Below are 13899 nucleotides of genomic sequence, written 5' to 3'. Positions count from 1 at the left end.
ATTTTTTTATTCTTCCAAAGGCGTTTAAGAAGCTTGCAAGTTTATTGTTACAAAAATTAATATAATATCAAGGTTTTTTAGAATGAAAGTAACTTTTTTTTTAAATAAAAACAATTATAAAATAATAAAACTTGAAAATATTTAAAATAAAAATTAATTTTAAATCTTTAATACGTGTTTAATTTAAATAACTTCAGCCTACCCGTTTCTTTCAGTTTTCTTTTTTCCCCAAATTAATCTATGAATTGGTCCGCGTCTTACAATTTGGTATGTGCATTATTGAATCGCGCTCTGTCTGGTTTTGTATCATCCGCAGCTTTGCAGCTCATTTTCATCGTATCGCGGTCGCGCATTAAAGCGTCCATCCTGTTTCACACAGAGTCTGTGATTCGGACCCTTGGCTTAGTCTTTTTGCTCTGCAGGACCCCGGCCTGCGCTGTTCATCCTCTGCCTGTGTGAAACTGTGAATCACGTGTGTTTTTTTCCCTTTTTCACCTTCGACGGGGACAAAAGTGTATTTAAACGCGCATTATTCGTCGGCGCGGCACCCCGAAAAACCCTTTTTCTTTGTCTAATTAAATTCGGTGTATCACCACAGACGAGACGTGCCGTTGATCAAAGGGAAATAAAAAGTTTCGTGAGTATAAAAAGTTCTGCCGGCGGAAGGAGAAAAAGAGAAAAGCCGTCTGCCCTTGAGAAGGTGATTTTTAAAATGCGGTGATGAGAGAGCGCAGCAATTTTGCGCAAAATTAATCGCATTATTTATTAACTTATTTCAAAACTGATTTGCCTTGAAAATTGTAATAAAGAATGTTTAAAATGACTTGTTAGAATGTATGAAAACTTCAAAATAAAAAAATGCAGAAAACAAGAAAATTCTTATTGCTTGGATTTTGGTGAAGTCAATTAATTTTAGGAGCATTAGATGCTGTAATTTATTTTTATTTTGTTTCTTCTAATATGCAAAAGCTTAATTAATGTTTAGTTTATTAATTTAGTTTCTTAAATCAGGCTTTAAAATTCGGGCTAGAATTATTAGTAAATAAAAATTAATCTCCGTTTTGGTAATTGAATTAGGACTACGCCTTCATTCGGTTTCTAATTTCCGCCCTCGGAAACTGTTGAACGACACCGGTAGATTCTCAATTCGCAAAGGGGGGACCAGGCAGTTGTGCGCGACCCCCTAATGGGTTTGGTGCGATATTTCTATTTTTTTTTGCACACGCAACACATGAAAAGCTTCTCTCGTTTTCCTGTCCCGGGTCGCGCAGTAATAATAATTACAGTAATAATTTAATCTGGGCGCTGCAATTTAATATTTCACGCTTGGAAATCCGCCTAAAAGAGAGAAGAGCTACTGAAATTACAACTGGCTGATGTTGTTTTAAACGGGCAGCAAATAACACCACAGCTGCTCTCTCGCTTATTCTCTTTTACAAAAGTTTAAAACACACACACCTGTGTGCGACCTTTATTTCTTTTTTCCTCAGCCGACGTCGGTGCGAGATATATATGGATTTCACATTATATTCGATATAAAAGTGAAGAAAAGAAAAGGCTCGGCAGAAAAGATCTCGCGTTTCTCGGATTGAAGAAAACTGAACCGAGTCTAGTTTCATTTCATGTAAAATAATAATAATTATACATCGACAAGCAACAGCAATTATTTATGTTTTATTATTTATTGCGCGGCCGTCTTTTGTTTTCTGACGCAATTAAATCGGATTAAATTGCACACCGCATTGCACCCGTCGCCGTTTTACACAGAACAAGAAATATTCCAGTAAAAGTTTTACTTCATTTCAAACCACGCGCCGAGTTTAATAATAATAAATTCCATTTTTATGGTTAAAAAACTGTTGAAAGATTGTTACATCCTGTCTGAAGCTGATGTAAAAAAATTAATGGCTTGAAAAATTTAAATCTGTCACTCAAAAAAACTGTAGAAACCTTGAATCTTGCTTTCAAAAATACTATTTATTGATATTAATATTAATTTTATTATAAAATTTCAATAAAAAAAAAATTAGATATTATATTATTCTTTTAATTTGCATGCAAAAATGCAATTATGGTTCACATTTGTAACTGATATAAGTTTTAAATTAGATTTAAAAACTTTTGTGATTTAGAGTGTTTTTTTGTATGATATGATGAATATATTCTCTGTATGTTGAAAATTTCACTTTTTCCCTTTAAAAGATACAATATATAATTGATGCACCCCCCGGTGCTGAATTTCCACGAAGGCAGTCGTCGCTGCTCCTTTGCATTTTTCACCTCCAAGGGCAAAACCAATAAATAGGTCTTTCCGCTTTGGCAGATGCTTTTTATATTCTTCTCTCTTTCTTTTGTCTCGTTAAACACACCGGTTTGATTATAATTGCCGTGATTTCCTACACAAAGTGCCGCGCGGCAACATATTTTATTGTTGCGATCTCCGCGACTGACTGACACACACGCGGCACACGCGCTCTGCACAAAAACTTGCACGCATCACGTATAAAAACGAGAGTGAAAAAGACGCCGTATCCGGCAGGTGAATTTATTTAGCAAATTTATAACTAAAGGGCGACCTTTTAACTTATCATTGATCGCAAAAATTGTTTCATTTGTAAATTGCAACAACAGAAGAATTGATCCCGTAAAAAACTTCACAAAATGTTCTGATTTTATAAAAAATTACCAGAAATAATTTTAACAGAGAATAAACTTCAAACGAAATCATTCTTTGTATAGAATTTTTGAACAAATTCATTCCAAAGAATGTTAGGAATTTTTAAGATAGATAATTTAAAAGCATTTTCTTTGTTATGCTTAAAGTGATCAAAATTATGAGGAGGTTGTTGCGAAATTATCGTATTTAAAGTGGCAGAAATATAGAAAGCTCGTTTTATAGTGTCGGGGAGTTTTTCTCGGCTTTGGACCGTGCGATAAGCGCAAAAAGCTAATATTTGACGCAAGTGCTGCTTCTTGCGCATGATAACATGTAGTTGCGATAATAGAAAGCGAGAGACTTGCAGGTAATGTCTGCGCTGCCGTCCCTCGCTCGCTCATTATGCAATAATGCTATTAAAATTCCCCGTCGATACATATAAAGCCGTGGCAAAAGAAGGCATTAAGTGCAGTTTCGAGTAACATAATCACCATTTTCACCGCATATAAGTTTTAATATTATAATCATTATAATTACTGTTTAGCCGCGAAATCCAAATTAACGTTGGGAGGAAACATTATCTTACGAAGGAAAGGGATTGCAGATTTCTTTGCTAACAATAAGAGAGATGCAGGTTGGTGATGAAAATTCAAACGACGAATTATATTTGATAGAGATTAAATGAATCATTAAAATTAAATTGCTTCATTAAAGTTCAGCCATTTTACAAAATTTGTAGAGAAAAATTAAAACGATGATCAAATTTTTAATGAGAGCAAAATTTATTTAATATTTAATAAATAATAATTTTTAATTTATAAACTAAAAGAATTGTTTACAAAATGTTTTTTACTACATGTTTGCACACAATTCATACAAATTTCGTCAGAAACTATGCAAGCAAAATGAGTTTTTCTTTGAATCAATGACTTGTTTCCTTTATTGATCAATTTCATTAAAAGACTTTTCAACTAAAATTTGTTTTTGTGTAAAAAAAGAGGATTTAATTAATCTTTCATTATAATATCAACATTTTGAAAAATGAGATATTTTTCTGAATGAAAAAAACTGCCCAGCAATTTCATTATTGTTTAATTTTTGCTTACAAATACAATAATTTACTTTAATTATTAATTCCCCTCAAAATTAAAGTTTGCCATTATTGCAGCAACTTCTGTGTTCGCTTATTTTTAAATTTCAATTTCATTCTGCACTTTTAAAGCTACATTGTTTTTATTTGAAAAATTTTGGTAAAATTTCAAATTCCATCAACAATTGATGTTTTATTCAAAATTAGTTAAGTTATTTACGTTTTATTTTGTTATATATTTTGATGGTTTCTTATCAGTATAACTTCTAAGATAAGATTTAGTCTAAAAATTTAATAAATCTTGAGAAAAGTACCAAATTTAAATTACTATCCAAATCCATATAATAACACATTTCTGAATTAAATCAACAAAATATTGAAATATCGGAAATAATATTTTTCACAGACTGTCTCCGATTTTTTGATTTGTTTATTTATCAAAAAAGTTAACGCAATAGGCTGGTTATTTTTTGCTCTACGGCTTATTCAGTAGCTGTAAAAATGCATCGGAATGGAGCAATTTGGATTGAGCGTGGCGAAAATGCAAATCAGTGCATGCTCAGACGGTTGAGACGAACCGCAGGTGCAAGAGTGAAATCTGCACTGCTCGACTCGCTGCCCCGCTCACCCACCGCACGGTGACTAGTTTTCGATCCGACCAATGCATCCTGGCGTTAAATTTCGCGTTTGGTTTTACACGCGGCGGCGCGATGTGTCACTCGCTCGAGCGCACCCAGTCTACCGGTAAATGCACGCGTTTTAAACAAAATATATAAATGTATTTAACAAGAGTTTTTTTCATTTGTGCGGCGACACCTGCTCGCGTCGGTCACCTCTGATTTAGCACCAAATCACTGCGAAGCATCAATAAACATTTTTTTATTATTCATTTTGCATAAAAAAAAATCAGATTTTAAATTGTTTATATCGGTTGAAAAGTAGCAAATATTTGCCATTTTATCAGTTTTAGGACACAATTATTTACAATCTGGGCTCACTATTGTTTTTTAATAATAAGTTTTAAACTAAAAAAATTGAGGTGCAATTTGAACATTTTTTAGCTGTTTTTAACTAAAAATCGTTGCAATATTATACATTTGTAAGTTGGGCAATAATTTACATGAAATTCGTATTTTATGAATCATTCTTAGTGATTCTTATAGTAAACTTCCATTACAGGAATTACAAATTTTGATCACAATTTACTTGTAAATGAGATCATGAAATAACAAAATTCACTGTTTAAGTTTAAATAAATTTTATTATTGCATAAGCAAATTTGTTAAAGTTCCACCTTTATAGAAATTTTGTCTGATTGAAATTCTCTCAAAATAATACAATAATTTAAATTTCATTTCTAATTATTCTATTCACAGAAGGCAATTTTTTGCGCAAAAAAATTCATGCTTGAAACTAAAATAATAGAGAGCAGAATTTTATTTTACTGTTGTTGAATATTTGATATTTGCAACTAAATATATTAACTTAAAAACTTTGCAATTAATATTATTTTTATTTTAAATGGGAAAATTTACAAATTCATATTTAATTGTTAATAATATAAACATAAATTTAAATTATAGCCAAGCTAAAATGTTTCCAGCCTCCAGATTTATAGCATTTCCTTCGCTTCATCCGTCAATTTACTACTTCTGTGTCTGCATTCTAATTATCGGAGCTAATCAAAAAGGACAAATTCATCTTGTAATCTGAGTGATCTTCACTTTACAGCATCTCAGGGTCAAATCTAGATTTGGGCGCATAATGCGAGATTGTGCGCGGTTGGGATTTGATCGAAATTGGAGTTGGAACGCCCGATTTGAGGCTTAATTGGCCACTCAATTAGAGGTTTGGGTTTCTTGCGAGCGAGCGAGCGAGCGAGTGAGGTGGTGGCGTGTTCTTTTTATCATTAATAGCTCCGTTTTATTCAGCATCGAGTCTCTCTCTCGAAAACACTCTTCGCAGCTCTCAGCAGGTTTATGGAGGTTCAGTGCACTTTTCACTCGCCGCGCGCAGTTGCAGCAGCCGAGAGATGGATTTATATGTGCGGAGGGCAGAATGTGGCGTGTACAGGCGCGCGCACACAGAGGTGTTGTAAACTACATCTCTATACAATCTACCATCTATTTATCCTGCTAGTTCGCCTTTTAAACGGCTCCAGCCACCGAGCCAAACAAAGAAAAAGACCTGTTGGAATTCGCTCGACGCGAATCTGTGCCAGTCAAATAATTGCCAATTTGCTAAAATTTTAATACAAAATCAAAAGTTTCAACAAATATATGCTTACAACAGAATAAAGTCCTAGATTTGCAAAAAATTTTTCAAACAAAAGCTTGACTACTCCCTTGAAATTAATAAATCAAGAAAATTGGAAAGATTTCAATATTTTAACATTTTTTTTTTAATGGCTTTTGGCTATCGGTCAATGTAGATGAATTTTAATCAAAATATTTTAGTAATTTTTAGTTCATACCAAACCTTAACTTTACTAATAAAGAAAGTAAAATTTAAGTTGAATAAAAACAATTAATTCTTCTTTTGTATTCCTTTTGTATTGATATCATGAAGATCCAATTAGCATTTTAAACAAATTTATTCTCTTCACGTGATCAAGTTTTTATTAATCGACGTTATCCGCTTCTTGATCTACACGCATAAACTTTCAACAAAGAGGAAACAGGTGTCCAAATCCTGAGGGTAGGCAACCCCGCCGGGCACTCGAGACTGTCAAGGTCAACGGATCTTTCCCGCAAATATTAAAATGCTCAATTTTAATTCTTTAAAATGTGTCCAGATCTAAATTTAAAGAAAAATGTATTGCTATGAAAACTTCAATATCATTTCTCAAACTTTTCCCATAACCATAAATTTTAGATGTTGACTGAACTATTGATGTAATTTTTCCATTAAATTGGAGTGATATGAACGTGATTTGATAAATTTTGTATCAATTTTGGTCGGGCTAATTTTAAGAGAAAAATTATTTTAGAAAATTCTTGAAATAAATAATTATTAAATACCAAATGACTTAATTAAAAATTTGATATTATGACAAAAAATGGAATTTTAACATTATTTGCTATATTTTAAAACTTTTGATTTTAATTAATTGCCTTCTAAATTTGACAAAATGCAAAATTCTCGAATAATTTTCGTTTAATTGAAGCAAAAATGTGTGCTTTAATGTGATCGTGATGCAGTTTGCATGGATTAACGAGGAAAGGGGTAGCCCAGTTGCCCTGTGGGCGAGTGCGTTGCCTCCTTCGCCTACATACGCGCGCGCGAGAGGCAACTAGCAGCGTTTAGAAAAAAAAGCACACACAAGGTATGCGAGAGCACCATAAAATATACATACACACATGTTCAAGACCAGATTCATTAACTGATACTTTATTATTGTAGAAAGTGCTGCAGGGAAAAGAAGGAGGACAAGTCCGAGTGCCGCGCCGCCGAGAGTGACCAGCGCGCGCTAAGCTCTCTTCCTATAATTCCTGCTGCAGTCGCACCAGATAAACCGATCAAGTCGGCCGCGTCGGCTTGCATTATGCATATTCGAATGCGCACCAACTTTTCTCGCTCTCGACACTTGCATGCGATGTTTAGCGTGTCTATTTGTAATTGTCAGATTTCAATTTATGGCCGAACGACTCTCCAACACGACGAAAACTATAGAGTGAGGGCGAGTGCAGGGCAGAATGATTCAAAAGTATAAATATTCTATTCTAATTTTGAGATTAATTAAAATTGAAAAAAAATGATCCAAAAGAATATCGTTTTTAATATTCTATTGAAAATAAAAACTTGTTAAATCCAAGCAACAAATTTTTCCTGCCGAGCGGACGACATGAAAAAGTCCTTAATTTTGGAAGTGCCGCTCGCGCAGGATTGAGTTTAAACCTAAATCACTGATTTAATCCTAAAATTTAAGTAGAAAATCCGTCTGATGAAAAAATAAAGCGGCGCCGAGAAAAGAAAATTTGAAAGCGGGCGCTTTTAAAATCGTCGTCTTTTCGAGTTTCTGATGAAATCAGACGTTCATGAAGCAAATTTTTCCTGCATGCATCTCGGGCAGGATTGAGTTTAAACCTCAATTACAGATTTTATCCCTAAATTTAAGTTAGTATTAAATAATTATATATTATTGTTTTTCATATTAGCAGTCCAGCTTCTTACTTTTTTTGATCATTTTCCAAAATTTGTCCAATTAACACAAAAACATCTTCGAATTTAACAACGCTTGCAGATTCCGATCCACTTATTCCAGATTGATTTACAACACCTCTCGTCGCCAAAGCCAACTGCGGATGGTATATATTTGCGTGTGCCAATTAACACTTATCCGCCATTCATCAATAATTCCCTTATAAAGGCATATGAATGTGTCCCGCGGCTACAAAAGAAAGTTTTCCTCGGCGCTACTCGCGATTGCGCCGCGGGTCTGTTGATTGAAATTAATGCATGCGCCGCGCGCGCAAGGTTGCTTTTATTATTGTCTCGTTGACGCGCGGACCTTGCTCGGGGCCCTTGTCTGGCCGTGCAGAGGAGAGACTCGCGTCATCAGTCATTATAGGCGCTTTTTTGGTTAACAAATAATTCGGAGCCGTCGGGCCAGATTAGCTGGGCGGTCCTTCGTGCATCTCGCATGTCAAAGGAGGTGTGATCTTTGAACGCGATGGGCCTGTCACTACAAATTAGTAGGCATGTCCTTTTTATTTCCAGCTTTTTCCATCCAACAAAAGAGGCTTAATGTGACTTTTATTAGATACAATAAATTGATATTTTTCATTTCAAATCACTCAAAATCATTTACTTTTTTTATGAAACAATAAAAGAAATTAATTAATTTATCAAGTTTTTTAAAGAGTCGATTTTATATTAAAATTACTTCAGATTTTTTATGTTCATTTAAGCAAATCAATTTTTAACTCAATAATTTGATACTATTTAATTAAAAACAGAGTTATATAAAATAACCGTAACAGCTGAAAAATTATTATTTCGGACAGGTTGAATGATCCAATTAATAACACAGGCGATTAAGAGCGTCAATGAGTGCGGCAAGATTGACGAGAGTTCATCAACATTTTCAGCTCATCAATTCACCGGCGCATTCAACGCAGCCTTTACCGGCCTTATCGGTCGGCTCGATCTTTATACTGGTTACTTTTCACGCGCGCACAGGCAACAGGTGTCCGCGCTCCTGAGGGTAGGCAACCCCGCTCTCAAGTGTGCGTTGCGTGCAAACGGATGTAATGGAACAGCAGCGGATTATAACGTTCACCCCCTTAAAAAAAATATAAATATGTCAAAAAATACAAGTTTACGTAAAGAAAGAAAATTCACAGTTAAAAAAATTAAGAAAATTTTTGTTGAAGAATTTATTTAATATAAGAATATTGAATATTTGTTTAGAAAGGTTTAAAAAGAAGGGCTTCTGAACGAGTGTTTTTCTAGAATATTAAAAACAAGGAATAAGCTACAGGTGGCTTATCAGAGGTGAATAAAATATGAAAAAGTTTCCAATAGTTTCTGGCTCATTTTTTGCCAAATTTTCATGTAAACTTGATTTGATAGAAATTTTATGAATTTAGTTCAATTTGGAAAAGAATATTTTGGAAAATTCTTGTTGCCCGAAACAAGCAATATAAAATTTTTTAAAAGATTAATCATTTTGTCAGTTTTAGCCTGCAATACTCGTCTATAGAAATGAAGGAAACGTGGAACTTGAGAAATTTATAGCATAAATGTTCAGAACTTTACTTTTTATTTCGGCATTTTTTTATTTAAAAATTTCAACTTGTAATAAATAAATTTTAAAAAAAAGGAACAACAATTCGGAAGCAACTTAAAATTTGGTGCTAAAATAACCATTTCTCCTTGCATGTCCGTTTCTAACTTTCCAAAACATTCAGCAGATTTAAAGCTGGATCAATTTATACAGTAAATTTTCTTTTAATTTTACCTTTTAGATCTTTTTAAGTCTAAGCATTTCATAGATTTATTAATAATTATAAGAAATTTAAAAGTTTGTGCAAAAAATGTCAGTTTTCATAGCGTGTCGGTTGGCAAAGCGATATCAAAAGTTTTGATGGATGTAAAAGAGAGGAAGCGCGGCGGCGGTGCTGCTCGGCGGAGCGGCGGCCGCGGTCTGACAACAACAGGTGGCCCATCCGCCGCCGCCCTCACCTGGCTGCGGCGTCGGCGGCCGGAGGGGAGGCGCCGCAGGGACGGATTCGGCGACGAATTCGGCCGCGGGCCAACCTGCAGATCGGAGGTGGGTGCGAAACGGCGCTGCCTCCCACTCTGCGCACCAAACTCCACCTCTCGCGCGGCGTCGAACCTGCGGTGTGTGTCCGTCGGACGCCGCTTATTTTCTCTCCACTTCACTCTATTTCGTAGCCGCAGGAGCGAAACACCGAGCGAGGTCCACGTCCACGCACGGATTGCTGCTGCAGCTCTCTTTGTCAGACCGTCCCAGTTTTGTGCGCAACCCGCTTCAATTCTGCGACATGGGTGCCCTCGAGTGACCTCCGAGAGTGCGTTCGTTTCCCTTGACTAAAAGTGCGCGCGCGGTTTTGTGTCCCCAGTTGCAGTGACCGACGACACCATTAGTCACCAGTATTTCAGCCTTTCCTCTGACATAGGTAAGTCTCAGTTTGTTTTCCCCTCAAATTTGGTGCGAAATTCTTCCTGGAGACTTTAATGACCGACTTACTAGGGCTGTAAAGGGAAAAAATTTAATTTACTCAATCAAAGATGAATTTTCATACCTGTTGAAAAATAAATCCAACGTCGGTTATAAGATTTAATTTTATAATTCATTAAGTATGAGAAAATAAACCTCAAATTTTGACTTTAAACAAATTTTGTACCTGGAAACTTCATCAAAAAATCTTCGGTTTTAAAAGTTTTACAAAACTGCAAGTTAAATTTTCATCATTTTTTTTTTTTTGCATTTAAAATTATATTTTTATTTTCTTTTGCTATTGAACCAATTTTTGCGATAAAGTGTTTCATTACAAACATCTTTGATGCGATTCATTGATAATTGAAAATAGTCTCGATTACACTTTACAGCCCGAAGCTTTAATCTCCACTTTTATATACAATTGTGGTTTGCCTGCTTGTTTATGTATACATTTTGTATTCAATATGTATAAGTGCCTGAATGTGTGTGTAAACGAGACGACGCGCGGTGTGTGCCCTAAGGGTTCGTTGTAAGAGCAGTTGATTCTCATTCATTCATGCTTTGGTCTCTTGAAAAACCTGCTACTCTTATATACTTGACTAGCTGCTTTTTTTACCAGCACCGCGTCCGTATTGTATAACAAATCGGCGAAAGAAATTAAGAGTTGCGAGTTAATTTCTCTCAGATATACACATTATTTGATGCAACCGTTGCTACACGCGCGCGGCACTTTATTCCTAACACCGCGCATTAGACTGCAGTTCCTGTTTCGTCAAAACGTGAAGGGTTTCAACCTGCGCGCTCTCGAGAGGGATTCATAATCGGCGTGAATTTTATATAAGAAATGGCTTGTTCTTCTTTTGAAATGCTGAAATCGCCAACCGAAATTTTCAATCACCTGCACCTATTGTGATGTGAAAGGAGCAAAAAACTTTTAAAACGGACAAAGTCAAATGACAGTTTAATGGGCTATAAAGAGCGAAATAAAATCATTTATACACTTTCTACACTGAAATGTTGCAAAATCTCACTTGAAAAAAACGGCACTTTTAATTTTTATTTGTGTGTGTTTTGGGAATTTGGAAAATTTAATTCATGGTAGAACTGAATTTTCGAAAATTAATGTTGCATCTTGCAAGTTTGCTTGCATAAAGTTTTTACTTTCCATGAAAATAGTTTTAGCCTTTCTGTTTGTGCAATTGATGATTATATTTTCCTGACGTGTGCAATTTAATAGACTCTATAATTTCCCATTCAATTTAATTGTCGGTTTACACATGAGTTTTTCGATTGCTCATTGTAATCGTCTCGTAATGGTACGTTATTATATTTCGAGAGAGCCGAGAGAAAGATATCTCAATTCCACCGATTAAAGCCAATAAATCAATCAGCGGCGCCGAATTCCTCTCTCGATCGCGGGCGGTAAATTTTTCTTTCTCTCCGGAGTAAAAAAAATTGGCGTGCGCCGCGTTCGACGGGAAATCTATAATTCCGGCGTCGCTAAATGGCAATTAAGAAGAATTTTTTCAAGTTGGAAAAGAAGGGTTATCAGCAACCGGTATCTGGACTGACAGAACAATTTGACAGATCTAAAGCGCGGCGTTTATTGTACACCAAACACAATTTGGTCCGAGACACGAGAGAGAGAGAGAAAAGCCAATGACTTTTCGATCGGAATCGCCGCCGCGGCAAAATATGCTCTCAGCAATAACAATGCGAGGTGCATCAGCGGGGCCCGGTCATGTGCGTGATGCTCACTCGATTTTTGATTTCTCATTTCCAGAACAATGCCCGGCTCGATACATAATGCAGCCTTCTTCGTGTGCCGGAGAATTAAAATCTGTGGGCCATTTTCAAATACGAAAAATAAAGCAGAGCTAACAATGGTCAGCAAGTCAGATGTTGTCAATTCGTTGGAAAAACTTCATGAGACGTGCTCTGCTTAAATATAAAATGTAATTGAAATTAATTCAAATTTTATAATAATTATAAATATGCTTAAAATATTTTTTTAAAATTGGGATATTTTTCTGTTTATTTTGATTTTTGAGACATGAATTGAACAATTACATGGGAAATTGACCAAAACTAACCATAAAAATAAAACCTTTGAAAATAATTATTTCGAATCAGTTTTGGTTGAAAATTTTTAACCAATATTTTCGTTTCATATTTCCTGTACATTTTAAATAAATGTTTGATTTGATTAAATTATCTGTGAAGCTTAAAATAATGCAATCAAACAAAGAAGAAAATCAAATCAGAAACGTTTTCTTGACGTTTCAGGCTGGGTTTTTCTGTCATATGCAGTTATCGAAATTAAATTTAAAGCGAAAATCAAAGATATCATAATAATCTGTTTGAAATTGGTTTAAATTTTACAAATTCAAAGTTATTTTAACAAAAATCATAACAAATTGTTAATATTCTTTTGTGAAAAACAACATATTCAAGACCAGGAAATTATACAATAAATGAGCCCTCTCGAATTAAATAGATTTTTATTAAGTCCAGAGCAGGGTTGAAGAGTCGATGACCTGCTCTTTTTATTATTTATTTGCTCTGCAGCCGCGCATTAAGCATTCTAATTTATAGAGACCAATTCTAGAAAAACTAATCACCGAATTCCAGGAGAGATTCTTATGCCCACTTTGGAATTTGGAAAGTCAAATGAACACATAAAAAGCGCCCTTGTGTGTGCTTTGCCTTTTTATTGGCCACATTAGTGCGCCGCGCGAGAGCGCATGATTTTTGAAAACGCGCAGAGAGGAAAATAAACTAGTTTCGTCGTGTGTGTTCCTCCGAACTGATTTACTATTACGGCCGCGGCCGCTTCTTTTTTTAATGCTGCATCATTCAATAATAAATAAATTTTATTTATATGCGCCACTCTCAAAAGTGTATAGAATTTTATTTACTTATTTTCTAACCGATTTATATATAAAGTGAACTGTGGCGTCATTTCCAGTGAACTTTGTATTTTTTTCCCAATCGTGTGAAAAGAGAGGAGGCAGATGGCGACTAACAAGTCGAGGCTAATTACGTGCCTGTATAACTTTTATATTTATTATATATTTATTCCGAGAGAGATCGAGAGCTGCAGAGTGGAAAAATGCACACAAGAGATTCTCGGATGCATTCCGTGTGTGCTGAAAAATGAGGAGATTCTTCTTGAGTTGGATTTTTTTTATATAATACACTCCTTTTTTTAGAGCAAAAGAAGGTTGTGTGGAAATGGCATTGGACGGCAGTTTCATCTGGTAATCTAGTTTAACGCGCTGATTCTCAGAAAATACGGAGATGATCGGAGAGGCTAAAATTACTTATAGGAGACGAACACACATGTTCAAATGGGAAAGCTGGAAACCTAAAGAGTTAATAGCCGTGTAGCTTTTATTTTTAATTATCAATAATCCAGGATTTAATTCATGTGAGAGAGAATTTGAAAAAAAAAGTAATTTTTTG

At 35.0% G+C, this 13899-nt stretch overlaps 2 protein-coding genes across 5 annotated transcripts in view; one reads left to right on the top strand and one right to left on the bottom strand.

Moving 5' to 3' along the window:
- Positions 1-13899, bottom strand: part of LOC132194035 (glucose dehydrogenase [FAD, quinone]-like) — a 158111-nt gene that overhangs the window by 86590 nt on the left and 57622 nt on the right. The gene's annotated exons all lie outside the window — the stretch shown is intronic.
- The window catches only part of LOC132194037 (paired box protein Pax-5), a 53746-nt gene continuing 49996 nt past the window's right edge, over positions 10150-13899 (top strand). For all 4 annotated transcript variants that reach the window (XM_059615080.1, XM_059615078.1, XM_059615077.1 and 1 more), the window contains exon 1: positions 10150-10390. The gene's annotated coding sequence lies outside the window, so the exon portion shown is untranslated. The remainder of the gene's footprint in view (positions 10391-13899) is intronic.

Source organism: Neocloeon triangulifer, unplaced genomic scaffold (genome assembly GCF_031216515.1).
Source record: "Neocloeon triangulifer isolate White Clay Creek 2 clone unplaced genomic scaffold, ASM3121651v1 ptg000005l, whole genome shotgun sequence".
In the NCBI taxonomy this organism is placed as follows: Eukaryota; Metazoa; Arthropoda; class Insecta; order Ephemeroptera; family Baetidae; genus Neocloeon; species Neocloeon triangulifer.
This window is presented reverse-complemented; position numbering and strand designations above follow the sequence as displayed.